The sequence below is a fragment of the Limulus polyphemus genome, unplaced genomic scaffold (genome assembly GCF_000517525.1).
Source record: "Limulus polyphemus unplaced genomic scaffold, Limulus_polyphemus-2.1.2 Scaffold400, whole genome shotgun sequence".
In the NCBI taxonomy this organism is placed as follows: Eukaryota; Metazoa; Arthropoda; class Merostomata; order Xiphosura; family Limulidae; genus Limulus; species Limulus polyphemus.
Window position 1 is genome coordinate 613,522 of NW_013666010.1, and position 5,947 is coordinate 619,468.

Consider the following 5,947-nt stretch of genomic DNA (forward strand, 5'->3'; position numbering starts at 1 on the left):
GGCATGTTTGAATAGTTGTGTAAAAATTCTGAATTTGTTGATCGTGGGACTCTAAACGCTTTCGTTAAAATTCGTTAACATTCGTTTTGTATTTGCTGTAGTTTGTTGATGTGTGTGTTTTTAATACATTTATCCGTGTTATACACAAAACACAATAAGTGAAATACAACAGAGCTCGAAATACTTACATATAATTTGTAACTTACCAAAAACTTAAATGAAAATATTTATATTATTCAGCACAGAGTTATCGGGTTCGACTTAATATACACAATACATATCGGATTTTTGATTTCAGAAATAAGAACAAAAAGCTGTATTTGCAGTTCCGAGCTAATGAAGGAAAGACAGTTTCTTTGTTTGTTGTTAAGCGTAAAGCTACACGATAGGCTATCTATGATTTGTTCACCACGGGTATCAAAACCCGATTGTTAGCGTTATAAGCCTACAGACTTGCCACTGAGCTACTAGTAGGCAAAAAAGCCAGTAAAGCTGATTTTTCTTGTATTGCAATTGTATATGTATAATAACTGAGATAATTTTGAAAACACAAAGTCATAAACAATGAGTAAAGTTGAACTTCTTAATGGCATAAAACAGCATAAACGTAGCTCAATTTTAAAAGGGTTTTGTATGTAAAAATAGGATTATGTGTGTGTGTTTGTATGAAGCGGAACTGTACTGTGAACACGGAATAATAGTGTGATCATACATAAGTGAAGTTAATATTACCCCATGAATTGGACGTGGCACAAAAAAGGGTATGTTTATTAAAAATGCGAAAAATGGACAAAATTTAACATACTATGAGTAATACAACAACAAAGTAACAATTCCAGAGAGGGAACCTGACCAAAACATGTACCGAATCCTGATGAAGAAGAAGAAATTCGTTATTAATATGATTGCAGGATACTAGTAATTCAAGTTTAAATACTTCCAATGTTCACGATTTTATTACCAAGTTTCGATAATCTCTATTACCACCAGTCATCTATTGGATTTGTTTCCAAGAGTCTGCTAACTTTGAAAAATAATTTTGTCTAGAGTGATCTACCGTACAAGAAAGATATATTGAACGATGAAACAGTATACCTGAAGAAATATAGCGATAAAGAGTCATTATAATATGTTTATAATGGGTTAATATATGTCTTCGAGTAATCATAATCATTGTTATTCTTACTTGAATTAGTAATATTCAAATGAAACTTTGTGGATGAAGCAAAGAACATATTGATTATAAAATGTCTTTAAATCAAACCACGTATGTATAAAAACAAACTGTGGATTGTTAATTGTGGTAAATAAAACCAAAATCTGATGAATAATTTGTTAGTTTTATGAAAGAAAAACACACAAATCACCTGCAGACATAAACTTATATAAAATTAAGCAATACCACAGTACAATTGTCAGGGAAGTTTTTGAAAAAGGTAAACAAAGTGCCTTTCTTTGGTTCTTCATTTCATCTGTTAAGTGTGATACCGTAAACCTGAAAGCAAAATAAAAAAATATATATATATGATATAGTGCGTGCCATTATGAACAATTTCACGTTTCTGAAAATAACACACACACACAGATACATACATACGTATACACATATATATATATATATATATATATATATATATAATAAAATAAATAGCTTCAATACTATTAATTACATTAATTGTTCATAGGCGATTAAAATCAGCACTATAAAACAGTAATGAATTTAATTTTGTCTGGTAGATGGCATATCTCCAATGCATTTGGGAGCTATTACTATAGGCATTATCTATTATGACTTTAAGGTGACAACTACGATTGACAATGGATTCTTTACTAAAATCTTCTTAGTGCTCATTATATATATATATATGTATATAGTACTATGCAAAAATGTTAGGACAAGAGAATATTTTGCCAATTTTTCCATGTTATGGGCTAATTCTTCCATGTCATTACAGAATGTAAATTTCAACACTATGGTAATGCTTCACTGATCCCTGTTGACAACTGAATTAGCCAGGGTGAGAATACTTATCATTCTTTAGAATTCCCATATACTTGTACCAAGGGCATGTTATAAGGGTTCCACTTGAATGAACATACTAATCAAATTTAGGGTCTGAAATAACTGTTATGGTACCCCATGCAGTGTCTTATCTATATAGAAAGAACCTAGCAAGGAGGTAGCATATGGTAGCGGTATATGCTAGAAGAAATCAATTTAATAGCACTACACAAATAAACCTTGACAAAAACAGTGTTTAACACACTATATTAAGTTTTGTTGTCATGCCACGGCCCAAAAAGCGTAGATAATTGTCAGTAGAGCATAGAATTCGCAAAAAAAAGCTTTACGTGATGCTGTCTGGATTCTCGGATAAATTGCTGCAGACTTGAAATGCTCCCCAAACACTGTCAAGTACACCCTAGATCGTGAGAACGAGACAGGTAAATTTGAAAATAAGAAAGGAAGAGGCAGAACACCTAAACTCAATGATACTGACGTTAAGTATCTTCGTTTATGCAGCCTTCGGGACAGAAGGGAGACTGCCACTGATCTCAAGCATGAGACAAACGACCATGTACCAAATGACAGAAAAGTGTCCAGAACTAAAGTATCAAGAAGGCCTTTACTTCGATCTCCAAATATTGTCAAGAAACTGAAATTGCTGAAAAGTACAAAAACTGGACTGCTCATGATTGGAAAAGGGTGTTATGGGCGGATAAGTACAAGTTTGAAATATTTGGTTCAAAGCGTTGGTTGTACGTTCGGCGGAAGAAAGGTAAAAGATACTTACCTCTATACATAGCACCTACCATGAAGCATGGGGGAGGCAGTCTGATGGTTTGGGGGTGTTTTCCTGCTGAGGTGACAGGAGATATTTGCAAAATAGATGGAATAATGGACCAGCGTAAGTAACATCAGATACTGATCCGTCATGGTGTACCCAGTGGTTTGAGTATTCTACTACCAAAAAGATAATGACCACAACACTCATCCAACCTATGCAAAAATTACTTAGCTAAGAAAGAAGCTGCTGGAGTTATTCAAATGCTGCAATGGCCCCTATAGAGCCCCGATCTCAACCCAAATGAGCAGATCTTGGATTTGATAAATCAAAAACTTGACAAATCAAAAGCTACTTTTAAAGAAATTTTATGGGACTGTATGAGAGACATTTGGAGTAAAATCCCAGAGGACACTTTGATTAAGTATGTTGCAACAATGCCTGAAAGACTGTATGTAATTATTAAAGCAAAAGGGGGACGCACAAAATATTAACTGTTTGGTGAACTCAAGCACTTCCACTGAGTTTCTGTTTCACTAAATATGAAGATTAATAAGATTTTGATGTTTCACCTGTGGTTTACCTTCCATTGTTCTTTGAAAGTAGCCTGAAATCTAATATTTGACTTTGTCCTAATACTTTTGCACAGTACTGTATATGTATATATATATATATATATATATATATATATACACGAGTATATTTTTGTACATAAAAAACTATATGTCGATAAACTGCTTTTCTGTTTTTCACTTTGTTCAAAACTTGTTGCTGTAAATAGGACTTTTAAAAGCTACAGATTCTGTTGATCCTGCACCTTCTAGAAGGTGTCTTTAGGTGTTTATCTGCAACTTTAATGAATTTAAATTCCTTTGCCAACTGCAGGGCTTTCTTTGAAGATGTACACCTACTTTGCTTCACTCAAATTCTCATATCCTCGTCTCATATGGCATATGTAAATTGATTATATGCCAACAAATTCATCATTTTACGATTAATGTTCTGGTAAAATAAGTAAGCAAGCATTTGCTAAGTCTTCTGCAACTTTAGCTGAGCTATTTTCTTTTCTCTATACCCCGTCTCAGAACTTTGCTCTGGATATTTCCTTTTGGCGTGTCACTTCAAACCTGTTGGATAAAGCAGCTACCAATGCTTGATAGTTGTTGCGGATTTCAGCTGGAAGTTTACTTAATGTTGTTAAAGCTGGTCCTGTTAAATGGGCACAAGATGAATATTTTGTTGTCCGTTCTTCCATATGTTTGTCTTGGAAGTAATTTCAAACTAATATCTTTTCCATGTTACCTTTCTATCATACTTTGTTGGTTTCTCAATAGTGCAATGTTGTTGAAACAACCAACTAAGTTCTTGAACTGGATTTGGTAGTGAAATGGCTGAAGTAGTACAAGAAGGTCTTGCGGTAACAAATGGCACAGAAGTAGTGATAATGGGTGTCGACCAAATAAATTCTTCTATTCCATATTTTGTAGATGGTATTTTAAGTTGGAAATCTGGTAGAAGAAGAAAGACATATGGCTGATTATATTGTTGTATTTAATAATTCATTTTGCACATATTATATTTGGTCACTGATATTCTTTTCTACTTTGCTGATGTACTTCTTTACTTTACTTTGTTCATGCCCTTTTTTGTCCCTCTTCAATTTTGTCATTTCAGTCTTTTTGTACTTCCTCAGTTTTGTTATTGTAATTTCTCTGTATGTCTTCAGTAGCCTCATTGATCTTGTCTTCAATCAAATTTATTTTTGATTTTAATTCTTGTTTAAGTAGTGCATTTCTTTGAACTCCTCTTTTAAGTTCCAGTCTATCACCTTTTGGTCTTTTAATTTCATTTCACGTTCTTCCAATTTTTCTATCTCTTTCTTGTTCTTCTTTTAATTTTCTATCACTTTCTTTTCAACATTTTTTTAATACTCTGTCTCTTTCTTCTTGTTCTTCTTTTCATTGTTTTATCAACTCTAATAGGTTTCTTATCTAGCTTTATGCTCTTTTGGTTATCTTGAATTAAAATTAAAATTTTTTTTCATCAAAATAATCCAACTCTTGACACATGTGTTGTAAGATGTTTCTCATTTCTACCGTTCAGTGGGTTCTTTTAAATTACTTAGTGAAAGTAATGTGAAGGTCAGTCCATGTAACGATAACTAATTAGTTTACTACTTCCTTAACACTTACTTCAGCCTATTATACTTGTACACAATCGTATGCTTAAGTTAAAAATAGCCTTTTCACTTTTAACAGAAATTTCCTTGATTGATAACAAATACAGAATAAATTAAAACTTATTAACTTTGCTCGATCATCCACTTCACTTTCACATTCATTGAACTAACTGATTCACTGAACTTAGTGCTTTGCTGATTATCGTATTTATAATATATCCTTATTTCAAGATATTTCACAAACTCTCTATTATTAACATTCATGGACATTTTAGGTATTCTTGGCCCAGTTTTATTATCTTTCTAAATCTAGCGTCATCATCATCATCTTAGCAATCCTCTCTAGCAAACAGTTAAATCAAAACTTTAAAAAAAAGATATATATAGCTTACGACAATACAATAGACGTCTTACCAAATTGTTTTTAAATATAGATATAGTGATATGGAATCGAAAATAACCACAAAAAAGATTACATTCTTCTCAAGCCCGCAGGCAGAAGGAAAATATTATTGGATGTTTATACAGTTCGAATCGTAAGTAGAAAAGTTAAAATAGAAACGTGGCGGTGTACTTATTTATTTTCTTCTTATCTACATACACTGCTGCAAAAGACATTACCTTGGCTTTAATGTCTCTACAACTATAGCGCGAGTATATCAACACACCCACCCCTTTTCCAAACCACTAACACGTGAATAAATATTTTGTTATTAAGAAGCCAGTGCTAATTCAAGATGTAGTTATATCGGAGGCATTCGTAAGTTTTCTACCTCAGAGGTTTTCTGTTACCTTTTTTTTTTCTACTGTCAATCATTTCCATTCTTTAGATAAAAAATTATAGTATATGCAAAGTGAATTTTGTTTTTAATATTATCCTAACATATACACCTGGAAAAAAGTTAAGCACCCCCGTGTTTTTTTCAAGTGATTCAGATTCGACGTTCTTGTGACTGATTATAAATTACCATTCAATCTAAAC

The 5,947-nt window shown here is 32.5% G+C and overlaps 1 long non-coding RNA gene across 1 annotated transcript in view; it reads right to left on the minus strand.

Moving 5' to 3' along the window:
- Positions 1-1,337: 1,337 nt before the first annotated feature.
- The window catches only part of LOC111085456, a 13,562-nt gene continuing 8,952 nt past the window's right edge, over positions 1,338-5,947 (minus strand). Inside the window, exon 3 of the long non-coding RNA XR_002610287.1 lies at positions 1,338-1,495. This is a non-coding gene — a long non-coding RNA (uncharacterized LOC111085456). The remainder of the gene's footprint in view (positions 1,496-5,947) is intronic.